The following is a 26,032-nucleotide window of genomic DNA, read 5'->3' on the forward strand; positions in this document are numbered from 1 at the left end:
TTCCTACAATCAAGAACATCCTCCAACCAGTAATAGTTGCATTCCAAATGACCTTAACCATCACAGGCTCCTCCCACTATCTGCATATGGAACCCCCACTGCCCAATCACCACAGTGCCACAGACTTTTCCTCCCTATCTGCATATGGAACCCTCACTGCCCAATCACCATGGTGCTTCTGCTCTCACAGGCTCCTCCTCCCTATTTTCATATGGAATCTCCACTGCCCAATCACCACAGTGCTTCTGCTTGCGAACTCTCGCTAGAGCTGCCACACATGGGATTAGCGATGGGTATGTCTAAGAGAAATAAATATATAGATAGAAGATACTGAAATATTAAATACTGAAAACTCCTTTTTGTGGTCCCACCACCTATTTGGCTGGCAGTTGTTGCTGAACTAGCATTTTCAATAGTGACTCCCAAACTTCTTGCTAAACTGTACACAACCTAGGACTATTGAAGCATGCGGTTCAGGGAGGCAAAACATTTAAAATTTGGTTTCACTTCTGATTCCAGTTCATCAGTATTTTTTTTTTAAACTCTCCAACTCTCCAGTAAGTGGCTTAGACACTTGAACAGGTTTAGATACATTCTGTGCAGAATAAAGTATTGAGGGGAAAAAAAGTTTAATAACTCTGAAATAAATACAATCACCACTATTTAACTTGAGAAGAAGTAATTCCAAACTATTTTTGAGTTTTAAAAAGGTTTTATAAACCATGCAGCAGGAGAATAAAAACCATACAAAAAGATAATAGGAATCCTACAGCTGAAGGTGAGTAACTGTTGAACCAGTTGCCATGTTTTAGGGTTCAATTTTTTTTCAAGTTACAGGCAACGGAAAGATTTTAGCTTAAAGTTCAGTTAATACAATACAATTGCCCAGCTCTGGTGTGCTAAGAAAACTTTTCTGAACCACTTTTGGGGCTCCATTTCAGAGTCCATGCGAGTCCCTTCTGCTGTTTAGAATCTTTTTTTTTCCTTTGTGAAAGCCTTTTGTGATTTTTTTGGAAGCTTTAGTAACTCTGACTGGGAGGAGTCAGAGTTTTCTGTAGGAGGAGAACTGGTCTTGTGCTAGCAGGCATGAATTGTCCCATTTGCTAAGCAGGATCTACCCTGGTTTGCATTTGAATGGGAGACTACATGTCACAGTAAGATAGTCCTCTTAGGGGATGGGGCTACTCTGGAAAGAGCATCTGCATGCCTGCATGCAGAAGGTTCCAGGTTCCCTCCCTGGCATCTCCAGATAGGATAGGGCTGAAAGAGACTTTTGCCTCTAACCTTGGAAATGCCACTGCCAATCCGTGTAGACAATATTAAGCTAAATGGACCAATGGTCTGACTCAGTATTTGGCAGCTTCCTATGTTCCTATGAGTGTGGATAAAAATAAATTGCCTCGCCCTTCTACCGGTTTTGATTTTGAATTGTAATTTATTTTCAAAATTTATGAGAGGAGAGCTGGTGTGGTAGCAAGCATGACTTGTCCCCTTAGTTAAGCAGGGTCTGCCTTGGTTGCATATGAATGGGAGACTAGAAGTCTGAGCACTGCAATATATTCTCCTCAGGGGATGGAGCCACTCTGGGAAGAGCAGAAGGTTTCAAGCTCCCTCCCTGGCAGCATCTCCAAGATAGGGCTGAGGGAGATTCCTGCCTGCAACCTTGGAGAAGCTGCTGCCAGTCTATGTAGACAATACTGAGTGAGACAGACGAATGGTCTGACTCAGTATATGGCAGCTTCCTATGTTCAATGCCGTCCCTTGCTTGCCAGTTTCACAACACGAGTTATTATACAGGTTTAAAATAAAGGGCCAGAAAAAAGTTATGCTGGGTCCAAAAGCCTTTAGGGGACACATTCTTTTTTCCTAGAAACCAAATCCATATGGGCATCTCCTGAGGTACAAACTGCTTTTTAGCAATACAATTGCCCAGCCAATAAAGGATCTTTGGCTTGGCTTGATTTGATTGAATAAGGACAGTTTGTGCTGCTGGCCATTGATCTTCGGGCCGCGATGGTGGTGGTGCAGTATGGGAAATGTGCAGCGGGTGAAGTGAGGATGGGGGGAGCCTGGCTTCAGTCCAGCTGATGAGATCTTGAAGACACCCATGACAGAAAGAAAGGAAAAAGCCAGAGCGTCAGCAGCCAGAGCAGCAGCCCGGCAACAGAAGAGGAGGACTGATCAAAGCCAGCATCTCACCCTCTCCCTGCCTCATCCACTCATCTTTTCCCTTTCTCTCATCTAGGAATCCATCCCCCCCACCCTCCGCACAAGATCTCCTTCTCTATCTAGACTGGAGAAGAGAATGGCTATAGACAAGCATCCTTTTGCTATTCAGCCTCTCCCTTCTTGTGTCAGAGGAGCAGGCCAATGAAATGTACCACACAAACCAAAGAGTTCTCTTTTCTTTTGAAAGTAAATTGAAAAAAGAAGACGAGGAGAGAGCGCTGATAGCGACAACCGCGGGATGCATTGTAATCCCAGCATACTTTAATTAGTTCATTTCTCCTCGGTGAATTACCTAAGGGCTCTGGCTTCTCTGCGCCGGATGACGAGGTAACTTTTGGTTCTCCAAGTCCCAGTAGACCAAAACGAGGCGGGGCGCCTTGGCTCTCCCCTCCCCCTCCCCTTTCTTGCTTCAGACAAGGAGACAGGGATATTATTGGGTATCGATCTGTTGGACCAGTTTACAAAGAGGATGTTTCCCCTCCATCTCTCCCCCCCCCTACACCCCACCATCCCCGCTTAAAGCAACCGCATCCCTGGAGCGGTTTCTGGTCCAAGGCACTGCTCCTGTCTTCTCTGCTTTCGCAAAGGGTTAATCGAAGAACCCCGAGCAACTTTGCTCTCACGATCTTTGCCAGCTGCGCTCTTATTCTTAACAACCAGCACAACATTTAAGGAAGGACATTAAAGGGAAGGAAGCCGAAATTTAAGCAACAAGCCGTGTGGCTAGCGACTGTGATTTCTTATGGCATAGGTTTGTTTGGGGGGATTTTTAAAAAGCATATTTAAAAATAATAATTATTATTATTATTTGACTATCTCAGCAAATAGTCCTAGATATTTTACTCGAGAGTAACTCTCATTAAACTCACTGGAACTTACTTCTGAGTAAACGTGAAGAGACTCAGGCGGCCGGCTGCAATCTTGTGCATGCTTACTCGAGAGCAAACCCTTCTGAATTCAGCAGAACACACGCGAGAGAATCAGGGGGGTGGTGTTCCCTGCCTTCGGGCTAGAAAAAGGGAAATCTTAATATTCTGCAGCATCATTCTTGTACCTACATAGAGCTTTACAGAGTGCTAGGGGCAAAAGGAGACAGGCCTCTGCCCCCTAGGAACTTGCAATCCAAAATTTCCGCGGAGCGGGGAGAGCAGCACGAGCCGGATTACGGATACCCGCTCCTATGTCTTTACTTGCAAGCAAGTTCTGCTAAGCCATGGGACACTCGCAGAGAGAAGTATGCAGAGGATCGCAGCCTTAGAGTTCCTCCCCCGCCACAGCACGGGAGGCCAGGGCCCCGATCCGAGGCACACCTCCTCAGGAGTCAGCCTGGCCGCTCTCAGCTGGACTTTCTCCCGAGTAAACAACTTTAAGCTGATGCTGCAAGGTGGTCAGCCTAGGGGATCGCTCAGGAAAGAAAACAGCGGTTAAAGGAGTTGACAAAAAGCGACGGGGGGGGGGAGAAGAGAATACGATCCGTCGCCCCCACCCCCAGCCGTCCTTCTCTATTGCAATCGGCACGGTTTAAAAAATAATAATAATAAAAATAAACCGCTCTTTTAAGCGACCGCCGGAAAGATCGCCCCCGTCTCCCACAGCCCCGTGTCAATGACCAGCCCCTTGTTTACAATCCGGCTCTCCAGCACGTTGCAAGAAAAGGGTGGGGAAGCGGGCTGGGGTGGGGGGCGGCTGCACCGGGTGGGAAGTCTTGGCGAGGCTGGCGGAGCCAGGCGGTGATGCGACTGAAGACCGGGGGGAGCCAGAGCCGAGATCAAGGCTTCTTGAAGGAAGAGCCCCCGAAGGGCCCAGCAGAAGGCGACTCCTTTTATCCCCCGGCCCCGCTCCTTAGGCGCCCCCTCCTCCCCTCCCCACACCATCATTTGTTTCTCACGAGGGGGCTGGAAGGAAGTAACCACGGATCCTACTGCAATACAGACACATGCCCAGATGTATGCTTGTATGTACGCACATACGCAAATGTAACCTGCCTGCCGGTCCTGGTAGGGAGAGATCTGCCTGCCTCCTCTTGCATTGGTTCCCCCCTCCCGGAATATTTTTTTAGAGGGGGGGGAGGGGAGGGTGGCTCTTTTGTCATTTGCACTCGCCTTGTGGTGTTGTTTGTCTCTGAAGCCGCCTCATGACCAGCTAAGGGATTTCACCTCGTCCTTGAGAAAAAGGGAAGCCTGCAGATCAAGGCAGATAGAAGAGAGAGCAAGAGAGACCTGGCCATCTCCCTCTGCCTCTCTCCTAGCGTTCTGGGCGGGCGTCCACCGCCAAGGCATCCCAGGGCCCAAAAGGACACGGGGTAGGTGCTGCAGATTAGACGCATTACGTTTTAAAAAGAACTTTTTTTGGGGGGGGAGGGAGGGGGTCTCGCTGGTCTCGGCTGGGAGACGTGCATGCTGTTGCTGACCGGATCTCCACTTTCCCTGGGATCTCTCTCCGCCTCTCTCCGGCCGATCGGACGCGCGCAGGGCACTTTGGACCCGCCCGGGGCCTCTTCTTTGAATTTTGCAGCTGGTTAAGAAAGGCTGGAAGCAGATGGAGCCGGGGCGTGTGGAACTAGATCAGAGCGTGGGTTTGTTTTTGTTTGGAAAGCGGAGTGGGGGGGGGGGCTGGAAAGCAAAGAGGGAACGACGCTCCTGCTCTCCCTCCTCTCTCACCCCACCGCGCATAATCCCCCCAAGTCGCGCGGCTGGGGAGGTGTGTACACCCGGCGATCCCTCCCCACCAATGGGATGTTCGGCAAGGCGCTTCAAAACTTTGGAGTTCTGTTTGTCCCGCCTCCCTACAGTCCTCCTTACAAACCCGGATTGCTGAGGCAGGGGCCGAGAGAGAGAGAGAGAGAGAGAGAGACCTCGTGCCCCACTTGGGAAGCTTCCCGGAAGCGTCTGGCCGTCCTCTGTTGGAAACAGGAGACCTTGCTCGCTGGACCTTTGATCTGATCCCGAAGAGGCTTTGTCTAATGCTCAGTTTTCTGATCTGATTGCAGTGTGGAGAGTTGGGGGTTGGGGCGGGGGAAAGGTGAGCGATTGTGTGGAGAATCTCTGTGTGTGTGTGTGTGCCCCCCCCCCCCCCCGAATCCTGGAATGGGCTCACATCCCTCGGGATCCCTCAGACAGGAAGCATTAAATTATTTTAATTGCCTCAGCTTTGTTTGTGTCCGCCTGTGTGGGGAGGCAGAGAGAATGGAAAAGCCTCAATTTGCACTGGGGATAGTTCTTTTCTTTTCGTTCTTTTCGTTTTTGCTTTCTGTCTCTTCCATCCTTGCTATTAAGATTGCGGGAAGTGGGGACGGGATTTTAATTTTTTTGTTTAATAGTATTAATGCGTTGGCTGGCAGCAGTTTGCAGAGTATTGATCCGCTGGGCGCAGCCACTCCAAAGAAGAGCAGCAGCAGGAAAAGGCTGTGTTTACATACTTTTCTTTTTCTTTTTTTAACCCGGCACGGCCGCCTTTCCAAGTTTGCAAGGCGAATTCATTCCTCTTTAAAGCATTTTGGCTTGATGTCCTTTTGCAGCTGTTATCCCACCCCTCCCGCAAAAAAGAAGAAGAAGAAGAAGAAAGGAAAGGCAAAAACTCCGAAAGAAAGATCAAATTAGCAATCTCACATCAACAGATGCATTTTAAAAACATATCTATTTTAACTCTCAAAGCTGAACCTTGGGTTGGGGTGGCAGGAGTGGACTTTGCTTTTTAAGAAAGAAAAAAGTTTAAGGGACTCTATTCTAACGCACGACTGTGATCCTAGAATAACCGGGGTTGTTTGTCAAGAAGAACATGAACAGATTTCCCCCTAGGGATTTCTGTTCAACTCTGTTCTTTGGCCAAGGAAAGAACCAATAGCAATCTGTGGGATTTTGGGATAAGCAGAGTGTGGGAATTTGCAAAAGAGAGAGTGATGTGTTTCCTTGTTGCTCATAAATAAAGCCCCCTCCCTGGAATCTCCAAGGATTTTTTGCTTTCTTAGAAGAAGTTTCTATCAGACCTAGGAGAGATTTGGAGGCATGTGATGTTGCAATTATTATTGATGGGGTTTTTTTCTTTTTAAAGGAATGAAATTCTTTTAGCAAACTTATTGGCAACTTGTCTGATGTGAGCTGTAGGGAAGGGTTGTCTGCTAATGTATTTTGTAGCTTTCTCATGTTTAATATTTGAAGATGCGAGAAATGTTAGAATCTTTTTCTCTCTCCAAATCAGAATTAATTTTATTCAGATATTAAAATGTAGGCAGCTGTGTTAGGCATGGGGGTGGGGTGGGAGTGCAGGCCGCAGTAGTCACACAATGCCCTTATTAGGACCACAAAAGGAGTGAGCAAGCTTTTGAAAGCTTTGTGAACTTGAAAGTTTGCACATGGCTTTTTGCCTTGTAGCTGAGTTTCTTCCAATAAAACTGTACTTCTCTGGCTCTTAACATATGAAACAGTCTTTCAGTGAATTTTGGTGCAGCTCTCATGGAGGATAGCTATTAACTATAGTAGCGGACTAGAGCCTCCATGCTCAAAGGCAGTATATCTCAATATCAAGGACTGACAACAAAACGGCTAAGGAGGACTGCTCCCTTCCTGTCTTGGTTGTGGGTTTCCCAGAGGCTTGTGACTGCCCAGTTTTGGAAACCGAATTCTAGAAAAAAATAACTCTTTCATCTGATCCAGTAGGGATTTTCACCTGTTTTTATGTTAAGCTCTGTTCAGCTCTTATAAGCATTTCCCTGGCATGCGTATACTGCAGAATAAAAGTTTCACAGTTCCCCTCCCTCCAGCTGATTTAAATACAGCTTTTGCCTGAAGCCTCACTAAAATCAATGAGAAAGATTTAAAATGTCTGGTTTTTTGCACCAGGAATCATTCTCCAGGCTTTGTACAAAGTTTTTCAAATTCGGTGTGAGTAATAGATTTTCATTTCCACTTTTTTTTAACCTGATAAAGATCACATGCTGTGTGTGAGAATCCAGGAGACTAAATTCAACTTTACAAAGGTAGAGAACAGACTCTAAAAAAAAGGGACATGGAACATAGGAAGCTGCCATATACTGAGTCAGACCATAGGTCCATCTAGCTCAGTATTGTCTACACAGACTGGCAGCAGCTATCCCCTAAGGGGAATATCTTCTAATGCTCACATTTCAAGTCTCCTATTCATATGCAACCAGGGCAGATCCTGCTTAGCTAAAGGGACAAGACATGCTTGCTGCCACAAGACCAGCTCTCTTCCTAATATGCATTATTATGCAAAATCAGCTCGCAAATATTTAATTGGCATTGCAATTAAAAATAGATGCACATGATATTTTTTTGATAGGGTAGTCTTCAGCAAGGTTACAACTAAGTGGTCTGTTCTTTGTCAAGAAAGGCAAGCATTAATTGGCAGCGTTTGATAATCCTACATAATTTGAACATGAAAACTGGATGCACCCGTGGGAGTTGTGCATTGGCATCCCTCATTAACACGTTTGGTCACATGTAAACTGCTTTGCTTGTGTGCTGTTGGGTGTGGAATGCAGGAGAATCTACAGGCAGCTTTTGTGTCGGGCAGTTATCGTTCTTTAAGGGAGGTTGGCAGTTTCAAGTTCACTCACTTTGGGTCTCTGTAGTATAGCAACCTGCCCAGTTTGATCTAGCAGGTGATTTGGTGCTACTCAAAGGGCAGTTATTTGTTTTATATTCTGTGCTAAGGAAATGTCTGGAGAGTGAGCCTGTATATTACAAAGGATGGGATTGCAGTGCATTTCCCCCCTCTTTGCATCCCACTGTAGGATTCCTCTTAGGAGAGCCAGGCTATCCCATCTTAGGGGTGAAGTTCCCCCTGATCCATGGCTGGCCCAAGGAGAAATGACACTGCTCATGAAGATCACCGGCAGAGGGCTCGGCCAGGTTGTTTGGTAGTGACTTGAGGCCAGGCCTTCTCAGACGCTCTTGGGTTGTGGAACAGGCTCCCCGAGGAAACAGAAGGTTTAGCATCACTCAATGTGTTTATGAGAGCCATACAAATGTATTTCTTTAGTTTGGATTTTAATGGTTTTTAAAATGGCTTTAAATAGTTTTTGGTTGAGTTTTGTGTTAAAATCTAAGTTCTTATTGTTACTTCTGATTGTGAACTGCCCTGAGCTGCTTTAAAAAAAAATTCTGGGCAGTACATATGGGAAACACCTATATCAGGCAGCAGCGATATAGGAAGGTGCTGAACGGCATCATCATCTCATACTGCGCAGGAGCAGGCAATGGTAAACCTGTCAGCACGGCTGCCGACGGCTTGGTAGAAGGAGGGGGAGTGTGCGTGGGGCAGCCAGCAGCTGCACTAGCTGTGTAAGCAGCTCTTTACAGCGCTCATCACCCCTGCCGAGCTGCCCCTTATCTCCTGAAGTCCCTCCACCCCCTGTAGTTGTCAAGGGGACTTGTGGTGGATTACAAGCCAATGAGGTGCTTCAGATTATTAGCGTGAAGCGTCTTACCGGGCTCTGTGGGGACAGCGGGTTTAGCCTGTTCTCCCTGCAGACGATCAGGCCTGCAGCCCTGGGCAGCCAGATTGGCCACCCACACGACTACCGTCTCCGTCACGGAGCCGGTAGGGGCTGCAGGGATTGGGGGGCTGCATGGCCCACGGAAGTCCCAGGATGCCCCGGGTGAGCATGTCGGGCATTCTGGGGGGACTCCCGAGACTGGGAGGCTGCTTGTAGCCTCCTGGTCAGGGGTCTACTTGTGTGTTGCCGCATGCCGCATTAATACACAGGTTAACACACAAGGTTGACACAAGGCTCTGTTAACATCATTTATGGGGGAGGGGGATTTAGGCGGACTAGCCACCTTGAAACCACCAGGCTCGCCCACAAGATCGACGATCACTGGAAAGCGGGCTAGGCTTTCTTAGCCCCCTTTCCAGTGATCATGGAAATGGGCTCCGTGTCTCAGAGCAAGCCCACGTGAGGGGAAGAAAAATGCTGAATCATCCCCCCTATGCTTTCCAAACAAAGGCTTCTCCCAAAGGCTTTCCCATTAATCTTGGTTGGATCAAGGCTGCCACCACCACCCAATTATTAACAGAGTTTAACCACCCCGCCCTGGTCTTAGGTGGAAATCCCAGAAAAACTTTCCTACTTTAGCTACTGGAAAAGTATACAAAAACCTTCCACATGCAAACCTACACGTGGTGAGAAAACTGGTAGTTGCTGAACGCATGAGGTGAGTTGCACCAGAGAAAAAATCCACTTTCCCTAGGTTAAACATCCACTCAGAGAGGCTTACAAAATGCAAATAGCAAAAAGAACAAAACTTTATTCAAAATACTACAGACAGCTTCCATCTGAGGCTCTCTAAGTTTTTAGTTACAGGTAAAAGGAATACTCAGCAGGTTACAAGAATACTTCAAAAAGCACCCCAGATGATGTTGGGGTGGCACACTTTAAAAATTGTGGTTACCCAGTTGCAAAGAACATGGATGGAAGAAAATACAAAAGTGACTTTAAAAAGCTTACAGAGTCTTTTGCCATGCCCTAGCTGGTTGGGCACAGGCTTAGCATAGTTATGACAACAGAACAGTTTCGCGGATATGCAAAGCACACCAAAGCAAACAAAAGTCTAACACATAGTCTGACTAAACAAACTTTTCCCCAGACTAACTTCCAGAAGCCAATGTCCTGGCATCCTTTCTCTTGAACTCACCAAATCCTGGATGAGGATTCAGGTTTTCTAAGCTCCTGTCTTTCAAGGAGCTGCAGAGGTCCTTCCATGAGAGAAATCTCCAGGCTAGCATTTGACCATGAGGGAGCAAAACTCCCATTGCTCCTCACTAAGCTTCTCTCACCTCCAGCCTAGCTGCTTCTAACAAAGGAATCATTCTCTTCCTCCTCATGGCTCTCTAGGTCCCACCCACCTGGTGTGTTGATTGGCTGATTCCTGGAGTTTACCAGCCTGTCCATCAGGACAGGTTGCACTTCCATTCCAGTTAGCTTTTTTGGGGGAGAGGAGGGGGTGATCAGAGGCTGATCACTACAGAACTCTTCACTGGATTCTCCTTTACAGGTATATCCCCTGAACTGGCCTGCAAACTGGTTTGGCCTGGTTCAATGGCCGAACAGGACCATGCCCAGTTTGGTTAGAACCAGACCGGGCTGGTTCGAATCAGGGATGTTCGAATCACAGAAACCAAACTGTTTCTGTGCACATCCCTATAACCTGGGAGCTTCATGGTTGAACAGAGGATTTGAACACAGGTCTTCCAAGTCCCACTATCTTTCACCATTGAGGCACTGGGGACATCACTGGAGTTGGCAGCAAAAGCTGCCCCTGTCCCTTGTGATCCCAGGGTCTGGGGCAATCCCCTCCCCAAACAACAACAACAACAACGTATCTCAAAGTGAAGCTCAGTGTACAACTAGCTCATGTTTGTGGAGGCTCACTCTGGGGCCTGTCATGTCAGAGTAAGACAGGATGTTGAAACTACTACTAATGATGCCACCACGTACTGTGAACACAATTTTCACTTCTCACCGATGATGTGCTCTGGAGTTTAAGATCTACCAGCAAAAAGTCACAACACTTAGAAGCAATGGGGGAAAATAGCAATTTCAGCATTATGCTAAATACATCAGCTTCATCTCTGCTTCTTTTGTCCTACAATGTTGTAATGCTCTTAAACGTTGGTAGATCAGATTTTCCTTTTTTTTAAAGTGCACAATCATATTTTTAGTCTTTAACCTTCTCTAACATGATAACAATTCCATCAAATCCTATTTATCCTGGGCATCTCAAAGAAATAGCCATGCTTAAATCAGTGGACATTTTGCCTTCACAAGGTCTGAATAATTGGACCCCTTGCTGTTACAATAAGGGTTGTTCTCTTCCCCCCCTTCCCCCCTACCTTCCATTCTCTCTTTAACAAAATATAGGTTTGTCTTAAAAGCAAAACAATTCTAGTATTATTTGATGATACAATTCAATTTTGGTTACACTTATATGCCAAGTTTTGCTTGGAAGTGAGAGACAAGAATTTGGTTCAAGGTGCAATGAGAATATTATGCTATTTATTTTGGGGATTTTTACTGAAATGTATGTAGGTAGGCAGGTATTGCTTTCTAGGACAATAATCAATGTGGCTAAAAATAAGCCATAAAATCACAATCAACAGAACAGCAAACAGCCTAAAAACAATTTATAACAATGTACAAGACTAGCAGCAGTCTTGATTTAAAATCAATGACTTGGAACTGAAGAACTGTGAGCGGAAGGAGAAATGTCTTATTGTTTTTCCGTGAAGTCTTGTACAAGTGCTACAGAAGAGTTATCGCAGTCCGATGCCATGAAGTACCAGAGGCTCTCTTTATTTCCCCTTTGTTTTTAACATGGTATTTTTTGGAAAACTGTTTTCTGGTTTGTTGGGGGACCTTTTGGCCAAAAGATGGTGTAGAAGTATTAATATGCATACATTAATGAGATTCTGGCTGACCAGCTCCCACTCCCTCGTCAAAGAGCCAGCGTGGTGTAGTGGTTAGAGCAGGGATTCTCAACGTGGGGTCCCCAGATGTTATAGGACTTAGACTCCCATAATCCCCAGCCAAAGGCCACTGGGCCTAGGGATTATGGGAGTTGAAGTCCAATAACATCTGGAGACTCAACTTTGAGAATCCCTGGGTTAGAGTGTTGGACTAGGACCAGGGAGACGGAATTCAAATCCCCATTCAGCCGCGAGACTTGCTGGGTGACTCTAGGCCAGTCCCTTCTCTCTCAGCCTAACCTACTTCACAGGGTTGTTGTGAGGAGAAACCTAAGTATGTAATACACCACTCTGGGCTCCTTGGAGGAAGAGCGGGATAGAAATGTAAGTAAATAAATAAATAAAATGGGCCAGCAGTGGAACTAGTTGCTAACCAGGGGGATGTAATGTCTGTCTGTCATATTTGTATGATATGAACCCTTCCTACGTGGGGTTCAGGGCAACATACAAGATCCTTCTCCTCCAATTTATTCTCAAAACCATAGGAGAGGAGACAGGTTAGGATGAGTAATTGTGGCTCACAGCTCAGCAAAGAAGAACACAGACTGAGCTTTTTGTGGCCTTCTGTAAGTGCAGCTTAGCAAATAGCAAGGGTGGAATTTTTTCTCTCTCTCTATCTAGTTCAATGCACCCTGTGACTTGACTTAATTTAAAGGACCAATTTCTGCCATGCAAGCCTGCCTGTCCACTGAAATCATTGGAAACACCTTGGTCTGTGTCTTGCTGCCACCTGAGATGTGGATGGTTGGGGATGTGGGGCAGGACCTTTCTAGTGGTGGTGCCCAGGCTGTTGAATTCCCATCCCCAGGGACACTCATCTGCCTCCCGCCTTAGAGGATTTATAACATGTAGTCTACAGTTATATTTTGTTGTTTGGTTTGGAATTGTTGTCTCTCCCATTAGTTACTCTGTTGCTGTTCAGGTTGTTGGTACTCAGTTCTTGTGGATCTTCTCAACTGTGGTTTGTTTTGATTTGCAAGTTGATTGTTTTACATTTTATTGCAATGTTTCCATTTTGTGTTGTACACTGCTTTGGAGGTCTTTTTGGTGGAATGTCAAATGCATGTGCATTTCGCTGTGCTGCATAACTGGGGCAAGGAAACATGGGAACTTAGGAAGCTGCCATATACCAAGTCAGACCACTGGTCCACCTAGCTCAGTATTGTCTACACAGACTGGCAGCGGCTTCTCCAAGGTTGCAGGCAGGAATCTCTCTCAGCCCTATCTTAGAGATGCCAGGGAGGAAACTTGGAACTTTCTGCTTGCAAGCATGCAGTTGCTTTTCCCTTAGGAGATGGGGCCACTCTGGGAAGATCTTATGGTGCTCACATGTAGTTACCCATTCAAATGCAAACGAGGGCAGACTCTGCTTAGCAAAAGGGACAATTCATGCTTGCTACAACAAGACCAGCTCTCTTCCCTGCATCTCAACAATGTAAGGACAAAAAGTATGTTGAACTGGATGGTTTTTGCAGTGTGTTTACTGCTGGAAGAGATGGGTGAATGGACATTGTGATGATGTCAGGATGGGCGATAAGTTGAATTAGTTGCTACAGGGGACAGAGAGGGACAGGGGCCAAGCATGGGGGTTGTTGAGTTGCAGTGTGTGCTTCTGCTTCAACTTGGAACTTGAACTCGGGCCTTGAGCTCTTTGTTGCAGTGTAGGCTTCTTCTCCTGAACTTGAACCCAGGTCTTGGACTTATCCCAATGCAACTCTCCACCGCACCACACTGACCTCCAATCCTTTGTTTGTCAAACACCCACATATGTTCACTTCCTTAATTCTCTCCAGAGTGCATGCATGCTCTTAGGTTTTTCAGCCTGGAGACAGCATGTGCCTTTTGACAGTCTGAAGAGGCCTGTCTCTAATATTTCTGACAGCATTTCCTCTTCTGCCTCTTTCAGTTTTCTTTTATTTTTATATTGGTCTCAAACCGTAGATGGAGGCCCACAGGTAATCCACAATGGACTCCATTAATATTGGCTATTTTCAGGGGCTCAAGGACAATTACTTTCTTCCCTACTAATCCCCTGCTGCTTTTTCCATCTGTGCAGGAGGCCTGAGACTGTACGAATGCCACTTTGGCTCCGTATATCAAATGCTGAACTCACCTGGCTTATTGCTCCTCCAACTACCACCAGTGAGGCCGGGAAATCGAACTTGAGTGCCCCAGAGCACTGCTACCTACTGGGATGAGTCAGGTCACCAGCAGTCCTTTTTAGTTTTATTCAATCCATCCACTGGGCCTGACAATTGTCAGCTAACTGACCCATCAGTGAACCATCCTGTAATAGGAATTTTTTTTAAAAAAATTCCCTGTCTTTTTGTGTTGTCCTTTCAAATGTAAAAGAACAAGCTGTAACCTGTGGAAAAATCAAGGCAAGTCAGTTACTGTGTGCATATATGGGGTCCAGAAGTACCTACTGTAGTACCTGAAACCTGTTGGAAGTGAAGGACTTTGCGCTGTCTCATGTCTCAGTGACAGAGGGGGACAGACTAGTGAATCAGAGGGCTAGAGAGGTCAAGACGTTGGTCATCCCTTCTCTATTGCTCTGACACTATCCCTTTGGTATGTAGATTGCTACTCTTCTTTCCTTCCTACCTGCCACTTCCTCCTCCTCCTCCTTCCCTTCCCTTCCCTTCCTTCTCCCTTGCAACATGCAAACTCCTCTCCCCCTGCACCATGTGTGCAGAGATGCATCCATATGCATCCAACTAGCTAGCTAGAACAGAGATCCTATCTCTACTATCTAGAATGGAGTTCACTAATAAATACTCCTTATATTGATTTGAAACTATGAACGGGCTCCAAGTTATTTTGCTCTCAGCATACAAGCATGCCTGGGCAGACTCCACTGTGTTGTGCCTCTGTGCACTCTGCTATATGGGTATCTCTTACCAGAGAGAATTCCCAACAAAACCTGCATATTATCTTCCAAAAGCTTGATGTGAGCAGGTTGGGGGCACACAAATAGAGATCCAGTGTGGTGGAGTGATTAGAGTGTTGGACCCGAATGGGAGGACCTTGGTTCAAATTCCTACTCAGCCATGAAACCAGGGGCAGTTCTTCCATGAAGCAAGGTGAGGCAAGGTGGTTAGGAACAGAGGAAGCTGCCTTCTCCTGAGTCAGACCATGGACCTATCTAGCTTAGTATTGTCTACACAGACTGCCAGCGGCTTCTCCAAGGTTGCAGGCAGCAGGGGTCTCTCTTAGCCCTATCTTGGAGATGCCGGAGAGGGAACTTGAAACCTTCTGCATGCAAACATGCGAATGCTCTTCCCAGAGTGGCTCCATCCCCTAAGGGAAGATCTTGCAGTGCTCCCGCATGTAGTCTCCCATTCAAATTTGTTTTGACCATTGGCTGTAAATAAAGCATCTATCTCCCATTCAAATGCAAACCAGGGCAGACCCTGCTTAGCAAAGGGGACAGGTCATGCTTGCTACCACAAGACCAGCTCTCCCCACCGCCTGTTAAGATCATCTGGAGAGGTTTGTCTGTGGCTGCCGCCAAATCGTTTGGCGGCTACTCCGGAACGGGCCTTCTCCATTGCTGCTTCTGGACTTTGGAATGTGCTCCCTGTTGAAATAAGAGCCTCCCCATCTCTGGCAACTTTTAGAAAGGCACTGAAGACACATTTATTCACCCAGGTGTTTAATTTTAATTTTTATTGGTTTTAAATTATTTTAATGTTTAAATGATTTTAATAATTTAATTGATTAAATGTTTTAAATTATTTTAATTGTAAACCGCCCAGAGACACAAGTTTTGGGCGGTATAAAAATATGTTAAATAAATAAAATAATACATTCCAGTTTCTAGCACGTGTAAAGGGGAGGTTTGTCTGTGATTACGGAAGGGCGCCTTAGCGCACTGTGGGAAGAATGTGCACGCTCACAGCATGTGCACACCCCATCATGCGGAGTATGCTGGGTGGATGAAGTATGGCATGAGCCTTGGCTGCAGAATCAGCGTCCTTCAGATATTACTGGAGTGGTGTGAGAACAGCTAGAGTGTGATAACTCCCACACTGCTGCTAGCAGTGAATGAAGTGGGCTCTGTCAGAACTGAATTATGTTCAAGGAGCAAAGAGGCACCTTTTTAAATGATACTCTTTATTTAGCAAGGGGAGAACAACTGGCCCTATCCATCCCCAGCACAGCATCCCTACGGTGACTATTTCTGGTGTCTATCTTAAGTTTCTTTTTTAGATTGAGCCCTTTGGGGATGGGGGGGGGGATTTTATTTATTTGTTCATATCTATGTAAACTGCTTTGGGAATTTTTGTTGAAAAGCAGTATATAAATATTTGTTATTATATCCCACTTGATATCACAGATGGACTTTTTGATGGATTGTTTCTGTTATTCTAAACAGTTTAACAGTAGAGCCTCCCCCCCATTACCAGGGGGCAATCAAAAGGGCAAGCGTTGTATAGTGGTTAGAGTGCTGGACTAGGACCGGGGAGACCCGAGTTCAAATCCCCATTCAGCCATTATACTAGCTGGGTGACTCTGGGCCAGTCACTTCTCTCTCAGCCTAACCTACTTCACAGGGGTGTTGTGAAGAGAAACATAAGTATGTATTTGTTTATTTTGGCCCAAGGCCAGTATAAAGTATGTAGTACACCACTCTGGGCTCCTTGGAGGAAGAGCAGGATATAAAATATAATAAATAATAATAATAATAGGACCCGATGTCTGGATAAAACAAACCAGTCAATAACATCTGTCTGACTGTGTAAATAAATAATGCAATACACCAGATATAACTGTAGTCGAGAAGAAAGAAAAACAAGTGAAAATAATCGACATAGCAATACCAGGGGATAGCAGAATAGAAGAAAAAGAAATAGAAAAAAAATCACCAAATACAAAGATCTACAAATTGAAATTGAAAGGCTGTGGCAGAAAAAGATCAAAATAATCCAAGTGGTAATTGGCGCCCTGGGTGCAATTCTAAAAGACCTTGAAGAGCACCTCAGCACCATAGGGCCCAGAGAAATCAACATGCCAATTACCAAAAGCAGCTTTACTGGGAACAGCCTATATTCTGTGACGATATCTATAACAACAGCAACAACACTGACAATAAAATTCAGCCATCCCACGTCCTTGGGAAGGACTTGATGTCTGGAGAAAACAAAGCAGTCAATAACACCTGTCTGACTGTGTAAACAACAACAATAAAAAATATAAATAAAGGAATAGCAGGGGGAAAGAGGCCTATCCCTCCCAACCTGAATTTCCACTGTAATTCTCCTAAGCATAGTAGTTCCCAAACAAGACGATGCTTGAAAATTCCTCCAGCACAATGTATGTATAATAAATAAATAAATTCTGGTTGTGGGAATGAACTTTCTCCCAAGTTAGATTTCTGCAAGAGAAACTGTGATATATTCCACATTAACACTCCCATCCTCAGTGTATTTTCTCTGAAGTAAGTTCAATTGATTTTGATGGAGCGAAAAGTTCTTTTACCCACTCCAGTTCCATTATCACCCAGCAACAGGAAAACTGCACTTGCCCGCCCCCCCCCCCCCACACACGTATGTATGTATCTCTATATATGAGGGAGGAGAAACAGGATAGATACCCCTGACACTGAGGAATTACAGATGAGTTGGAGATCCTCTACCAGTGCAAGAAGGGTTAGTCTGAATGATTCTTCCTTTAATATAAAGATGTCGCTGACATGTTCCTGACACTCAGAACTGAAACTTTCCCCACCTCTCATTTCAATGGCCAGTTTGGATGTTGCTTCCTCCGACCAGCCTTCCTCCTGTGATAATGCCATCTGCACACCACAAGGACACATATTCCCACCCCCCACAAGAATGCTGGGGTGCTATTTCCTAAGCCTGTGGGGAGGGACAGTTCCTATCAGGGCTGATTTGGTCAGGCTGCCCTTCTATTTTGTTCTCTGTTTCTCTCTCCTTTTTTTCTGTTCCTCATAGTGTATCTATGATAGAGATGCCAGCTTTGGAACTGGCACTTGTCGCTGTCCTATTAATAGCAATATCTGTTAGAAGGGGGCTAGAGAGTCTGAATCGGAAACTAATATGCATCCCTCTGAACTGGACCTCAGATCTGAACAAACATGATAACCCTTGCACTCGAGACCTGCATCACAGTATATCCCCTTTACATCTAGTAAAAAGATAAAAGTGGAATAAACTGGCAAGAGCTTCTTGGCAGATTATGCAAACATATACAGTTTCACCAAGGTGCAATCTTATACTTTTTCACACATTTATGGTATCATGCTGAGCCAAAACACTAATCTATCCACACTTTAAAAATAGCTTTCTCTTTCAAAGCACTGCCTCCGATTCAGTATGGAAAGGCCAATGGGCAGTGCTCTCTGGAACTGTCCCTGAGTTAGGGACTGGGAAAGGAGAATCAATTGCCTTTGTGGCCGAGGGAGAGTTGCTTGCCACCAACCCATCTGAAATGGGAGTTCTCAACCTGGGACCCTCAGCTGCTGTTGAACTATATCATCCCCAGCAGGAGGCAGCCAGGGAACTGAGTAACAGGAAGTGTGAGTTCACACTTCCTGTTGCTCGATTCCCTGCCTTCTGAAGACTGGAAGAGCAAGGAAATACGAAGCTGGAGAGGATTTGAGTTGCAGTGGGAACTCTGTGAGGCAGCAGCAAAGGCAGAGTCATGGGTGCCCCATGAATCTGCCACTTCAGGCGGCTGCCTCACCAGATCTCATGGAAGGACTGGCCGTGGCTTCATCATCCTTCCTTATCACCAGCACTATATATCTCTCCCCTCTTCAAATTCTCTCTTCCAGGATGTTTTTCACACCCGTTTTTAGTTGCATTTCCTCTGGAATGGAGGTGTGTGTTCAAATATTGGCCAGATTTACCCTCGAAGTCCCTGTAAGCTATTGGGGACCACTTCACACACAATTTGGGTTTTTCATTGCACATTAGAGTGTAGCCTGATTTATATCCAGGGTAAAAAAATCCACTTTTTGTGTCGTTTTTTGGGGGCAACTTCGAACTTGCAGTAAAGCCTCACAGTAAACTCATGGTAAAGGCTGCTGTATGAAAAACACCCATGTGATCTTGTAGGGCTTCTGCTCTTGCCTTTTGTAGTGAACAGTCAATGGCCAACCCCTCCTCTCCCCCTAAAGAGTAAACCGGAAATGAATCCTATCCTGACTGACAAGCTGGTGAACTCCAGGGATCAGCCAATCAACACACCAGGTGGGTGGGAACTAGAGAGCCATGACGAGGAAGAGAAGATTTCTTTGTGAGAAGAAGCTAGGCTGGAGGTGAGAGAAGCTTAGTGAGGAGCAATGGGAGTTTTGCTCCCTCATGGTCAAAAGCTAGCCTGGAGATTTTTCTCATGGAAGGACCTCTGCAGCTCCTTGAAAGATAGGAGGTCAGGAAACTTGAATCCTCATCCAGGATTTGGTGGTATGGTCGGAAGGCTTAGAGAGGAGCTATGGAATCCTGCTCCCTCATAGTCAAAAGCTAGCCTGGAGATTTCTCTCATGGAAGGACTTCTGCAGATCCTTGAGAGACAGGATTGAAGGAAGCTTGATTCTAATCAGATGTTGTGTGAGTTTTCAAGGAAAAGGGGATTCAGCATAGGGAACAGTTGTTAGTCAGATTTTGTGTTAGAAACTTATATTTCTTTGGTGTGTTTTGCATATCCCTAAAACAATTGTATTCTTATTTACCTGTAACGTAACTAAGCTAAGTCTGTGCCCATCCAACTAAGGCATTGCAAAAGACTTTGTAAACTTTAAAGGTGTTTTTGTATTTTCTTACATCCATGTACTTTGCAACTGGATAACCACACTTTTTAAAGTGTGCTGCCCCAGTATAATCTGGGGTGCTTTTTAAAGTATTCTTGTAACCACTGAGTACTACTCTTTTTTTAAACCTGTAACTAAAAGCTGAGAGAGCCTCAGATGGAAGCTGTCTGCAGTATTTTGAATAAAGCTCCCCTCCCCACTTTTTGTTCTTTGCATTTTGCAAGCCTCTCTGAGTGGATTTTTGACTCAGAAGAAAGAGTGCTAGAAGGGGGTCTCACTCTGGTGCACACCCATGCCTCAGGAGCTTAGCAGCTGTTACTTTTCTCACCACTGTAAACTTGCATGTGAAAGGTTTTTGTATACTTTTCCAGTAGCAAAAGTAGGAGAGTTTCCCTGGGATTTCCACCCAAGCCTAGGGGCGGATTTAAACTTTGTCGATAAGTTGGTGGTGGTGGTAACCATTTTTGAAATGACAAGTACAGGAAAGTTTAAAGGGAGAAGACTTTGCTTGGAAAGCATAGAGGGGATAACTCAGCATTTTTCTTACTCTCATGTTGGCTTGCTCTGAGACAAAAGCTGGTAATCTGCTACACCCTTATATCTCTAGATACCTCCTTTCTAGGCCATCTCCAGTCCTCTGCTGCCTCCTTTCCTGTGCCCTGCTGCTACCCTTTCCCTAGGTCTTCCTGTCTGCCTGCCTTTCTCCAACATGGGAACGTAAGAGAGGACCTTCTTGATAGCAACACCTAGCTTCCTGAAGTCCTTGCCCTGGGACGTTTGCTTGTCCCCTTTCTTGTTGTCATCCTGCCACCTTTCAAAAACATTTTTGTTTCATCTGACCCGTTGATTGACTTCTGTTTTGACTTTTCTGATCTCGCTTCCTTTTGTCTGAGTTATATTTTTGTGTTGATCTGCTGCTCCTCTTGTTTGACTTTTTTTTTGAGATTGTATATGATATTAGCTGTTTCAAGTAGTTCTGTTTTTAGAACCAGAAAGCTAGGATATAATATAAAACAAACTGGTGTGGCAAAGAAAAGAAACTCGGTGCCTTGCAAACCTTCCAATCGATAGTGTTCCAAAGTTAGGGCATCACGGGAGAGCTGGTCTTGTGGAAGCAAGCATGAATTGTCCCATTTGCTAAGCAGAGTCTGACTGGCTTGCATGTGGATGGATGGTTACATGTGAGTAGGGATGTGCAAAACGTGTCAAGCTTGGAGCATTCTGACTTGAAATGGGGCCATTTTGAGTGTTCTGAGCTTGAAACTCTAGCTCGGAACAGAATGACCCAGTTCTGAGTCGGAATGTTTTGAGTGTTCCTAGTGGTGCCAGGATGGGTGGCAAGGGGCAGCAGGAGGTACCTATTAACAATTATTACCTGGTTACTGCTTGCACCTGCCAGCCCCTGCGAGCAGCAGCATCCTGCCTGGCATCTCACACTGAGGTTGCCTGGTCTACAGCGCTCTTCTGGCCTCAGTGCATGCACAGCAGCCATTTGCGTGCATGCAATTTACCATGGCTGCCGCTTGTGCGCAGAGGCCAGAAGAGCGGTGTAGATGGGGCAGCCGCTGGGTAGACAATACTGAGCTAGATGGACCAGTGGTCTGACTTGGTTTAGGCAGCTTCCTGTGTTCCATCCAAGAAGACCCTTCCTCCATGGCTTGCGGGATTTGTGCAAGCAAAGGCTCATCTTAAGGTATATGGATGCAAACCACTGATGTTTTAACGGTTAAAACCAGCACTTTCAATTGTGGTCAGGGATTGCTTAGAAGCCAGCACAGCTGTTTTTAAGACTGGTGTGTGAGAGAGAGTCTGAACGTCCAGTTCCAATTAGTGTCATGTTGTGTTTTGAACTGACTATTGTGTTTTGAACTGACTGCCATTTCCAAATAGTCTTTAAAGACAGCATCCTGTACCGTGACTTGCAGAAATCCAAACAGGAGGGGAGGTTATCAGATCATGAATAAGCGTGGCCTGGGAAAATGGAGCAGCAATCTGAGACAATCCTCTAAAGTTTCTCCTTGGGAGAAACCTTGATCTTTTATTCAAATTGCAGTTTCTGTTTAGAGGAACCCTGACACTGCTGTCTACATTTCATTCTGGAGAAATTTGGGTTCCAAATTTCAGGGGCTGTAGCTGGAGCATTAGCCGAAGGTGGCAGAAGGTGCTTTGTGTCACAGCAGTCACTTGGACTTGCAGTGACAAGACTGGGTCTGATGGCTACCCTGGACCATGAAGCTGGCCCTCTGCGGGGTGTCCAGCCCCTCTCAGAGCTCCTTGTGGCAAGGATTCTGCTCCACATTGCACCACAGCACCTATCCAGCCCTCAAGCCCTATGATGGCTCTACCTGTTGGAGCCTGCTATTGGCCTCCCTGCTCAGGACATAGATATATGAGGCTTCCTTTCTAGAGCAAGTTTTTCTGACCTGGTGTGCATCTCCTGGCTGTTTTCTTCTGACTTCTTGGTGTGACTTCTGGTCTGCTTGTGCCTCCTGCTTACTTGCTTGATACTTTTGGCTCCTGACTGTTGATCTTGTTTGACCTTTGTTGTAGTTTTGACTCCTGGATCCTGTCTCAATCCACTGGCTTCTGATCATCTACCAATTTGACATTTGCCCTGTTCCTGACATTTGCCTCCTGCTTAGACCAACTGGCTTCTGCCTATCTATTGGACTTTTCCTGGCATTTTTCCTGGATCTCCCAATCCTGGCATTGGACTTGGACCCCTAGTGACTGCTGCCCTTAGCTCAGCCTCTCAGACAGCCCCATCCAGAACAGGTTGACCACCACCTCTCAGTCAGATGAACCACCCACCAACCGTACCTTTGCCTTGTCTGGATTGAGCTTCAACTTAATCTAGTTTATAAAATACATCTGGGATCATGTTGGAACGGAACAATGAAATGCAGAGCAATAATTTAACCGACACTTAGCCCAGAAGTGTATATATTTATACTTGTTCAAATTTGAAACTAGCACCTTTTCCTTGTTGGCCTACTTTCGTTTCGGCTGCTTTTTAATTATTGATGGAAATGCAATAATGCATTACTTTACGGTACACACGTTAAGGGGAAGAAAAGAGTGTGTCTCTCCAAATGAAGAAAATATATGTGCTTACATTGAAGGTTGCCAGCTTTTGAATTGGCCTCTGCAGCTGTCCCTTTAGTCGCAGTTTGATCTGATCTCCCCTGTAGCTCACTGGACGTGAAAGTGCTTAACCATGCCTGAACCATGCTCAAGTCTCTAGTAGGGGTGTGCACAAACGGTTTGATGTCAAACCAGTTCGTCTAGTACTGGGCTGGTTTGGTGGCTCAATTGTGGACCCAATCAGGAGCAGCCAGGTCTGTGATGGAGCTGAATCAAGCCCAGTTTGGGTGGACCGCTTTGGTGACAAAAAGGTGAGCGAGGCAGTTAAAGGGTCTTCCTGCCATTCAGCACAGCTCACCTTGTCCTTCCAGCACGACTCATATCCCAAGTGCGCATGATCCTCCCTCCTTTACCAAGCTGCCTGCTTGTTGGTGGCTTGGTAAAGGAGGGAAGATCGCACACATTTGGGACATGGGCTGTGGTGCAGGGGCGGGCAGCAATGCTGACAGCCACACTGGACAGGTAAGAAGACCATTTAACTACCTCCCTTGCCATGCCCCCAGCTAGCCCTTCACAGGAGCCAGGACCTCCACCCCTTGATTTGTAAAGGATAATCCTTACCAGATTCCCCTTTACAATATTAGCCACCAAAGCACTGAACCAGGTTGGTCAAATGGACTGGACCAGCTGGTCGGTTTGACAGAACCAGTTTGGCAGCACGCAGTTTGGCTTGAATTCAATTTGAATTTGAGCTGAACTACGGTTTTTGGTTCGTGCACACCCCTTGTTTCTAGTCCTTTCCATTATGGCTGCCTTAGTTATATGGGCTTTGAAAAAAGGCATTTTGCTCGTAGATGCGGCTTTGTCAGCCAACCAGGGGGAAAAAATAGGCACCCTGCTCCTGTCTCCTCTTCAGGTTTGATCTGCAGACATTGGCAAGTGAGCTGAAAATGCTCAAGGCACTTGTACTGCAGCTAATTCAGAAGTTGGCAACCCTGTTCCCTGAGTGACAGGAAATGTCAGGGCACCTTTTCATAGGGTTCTTGTCTTCTCTGTAAGGATTGATTATGGGAGATTTGTTTTTTCGGGGGCGGGGGGGTTGGGTGGAAGGTGGTGGAAGATTCACAAATGAACACATTGAAAGTAGAGGGAAACTGGCAGATGGCCCAGACAAGACAATGGTAACTTCAACACTGCACCACTTCTCAAAGCAAGACCAGCTCAACATGTTTTGCAGCTCATTTTGTTCCTTGTTCTGCCCAAATTCAAACGGTGCCCCTCTCCTGCCACACTTCCCCTGTGAAGTACACTCTTGTCTGAACCCCCTTGGTAGGTAGGTGTGCCATGAATTTCAAGGTCAGAGAAGAGGTCATGTGAAGCATGCCATTGTCAGAGTGGAACAGTGTGCTGCGAGTCGGGGTGGGGCGTGCACACTGTCACTAATGTCACTAATAGTATGGTGGGTGTGGGGCCTGTTGGACGTATGGTCCCAACTTGCCCCATGCTTTATGCATTTTCTGGAGAAATATCATTGCAGACATGGTGGAGAAAGGCCAATGCTTGTCATATCCCACATGTTCAGCCACCACAGAGCTGGTTCCAGATTAGGAGGGTCATAGAACCCTAGAATGTCAGAGCTGGAAGCACTGTTCCCTCTAAGGGGTGCGCATGTGTGTGCTCTCACAAGTTTTTTGGAGGTCCTCTCAGTTCATTTTAGATCCCGCTCAGGTTGAATCAGGAAGGCCCCATTCTGAATGCACGTGCACACACACTACCTTGATACTGCCTCCCAGGACAAAATTCATACTGCACAGAGATGAAAAAAATTAAAGGGACCACTGGCTGGAAAGGGACCCTGACGGTCTTCTAGTCCAACCGCCTGCTCAGTGCAGGAATGTCCTTTAGCATTGCTGACAGATGGCTGTTCAGCCACTCTCCTCCGGGGAAGGAGAGCCCACCACTGCACAAGGGAGATTGTCCCAGTGCAGAAGAGCCCTTACGGTTAGAAAACCCTTCCTAATGTTTATCTTGGATCTGCTTCCTTGCATTTTCAACCCAGTGGTTCTAGTCTTGCCTTCAGGAGCCACAAAGAACAAGCCCACTCCTCTTCCTCCTGACAGCCTTTCAGATATTTGAAGATGGCAATCATCACTCCTCTTAGTGTTCTTTCTCTGGAATACACATACCCAGCTCCTTAAAACATTCCTCATAGGACTCGGCAAATGCCATGGATTTGTGGGAAGACTTATCATGTTGCCAGCAATGGCAACAAGAAGTCTTCCCCTACTTCTAAAATTTATTTTTCAAACTGTTTGTGGAGGTGGGGGGGGGATGGCATCCTCTACTGGGGGCTGCTGATTTCCTCTACCACACCCCACAATGATGCTGAATTGGGTGTATTGTGGGAAAATGGTAGCCACCTGCTGGCTGAACTGAGACTAGGGCTGGTCCTTCCTAGGAAGCATGTGTCAGCAATGAGTCCTGCCAGGGTCCTGGGCCCCAGCAGCTGCCTGAGGGTGTTGCCCATTGACACGGGACCTCCTTTGCTGTATCGTACTTTTCTTTGCATCCATGAAGGCTAGAAACTTGCTTATTTTTTAAAAAGAAAACTAGTATTTTAAGCAGTCTGCACCCAGTATATCCTGCATTTTTCTGCACACAATTTCTGCAGAATTGTGACATTCATCTAGCATCGTTTTCTTCATTAAAACACACCTAGCAATATTTTCTTCATTAAAACACCCCCACACACACACACACAAAACCAACAACAACCATTCATGGGTCAGGAGTCTCATAAATCCAAAGATTTTGTACCCAGAATAATAATAAGTAAGTTGTTAAATACTGTTGTAGATATCAAGCCAAAAATGACAGATGCCTTTTCCATATCTTTCCTGGCTCTTTGCCATTTGCATGAGGAGCTCAGGTGTACTCTGTGCACAGATGGAGCCCAGCTTAATTAATCTGTCTTTACTACCCAGCCAATACAGTTTTGTGAGTCACTGTTCAAGAGTTTGGAGTGTGTGTATGTACATATTTATGTGAAGTCTATCTGATTGCAGATATCCATAACTAAGCCCTTATGAATGAATTATGGCCGGAAGCAGACCTTAGAAAACTTAGGTTTAAATCCTCGCTTGCCCCAGGGTCATGGAAATGTGACTGCCTCTCAGGTAACCACCTTTCTCTGAAAAATGGACAAAATAGTGACACATCACCGTCCTTGAACAGTAAACAAGGCAAAAGAAATGTTGCATAGAGCACTGCAAATTAAAAGGGTTAGGAAGATATATAAAACTAACTGAGTGTAAACAAATCAATAAAAGTTCAAATTGCAGATTTAAACTTTCCATCTATTTCCCCACCCCACAATTCATCACTGAAAAATGGAATCTGAAACACTTGACAATTCATTAGTTGCAAGGAAAATAGAATATTAACAGATGTGGCTTTTTT

This window comes from Hemicordylus capensis, chromosome 5, assembly GCF_027244095.1.
Source record: "Hemicordylus capensis ecotype Gifberg chromosome 5, rHemCap1.1.pri, whole genome shotgun sequence".
Lineage (NCBI taxonomy): Eukaryota > Metazoa > Chordata > Lepidosauria > Squamata > Cordylidae > Hemicordylus > Hemicordylus capensis.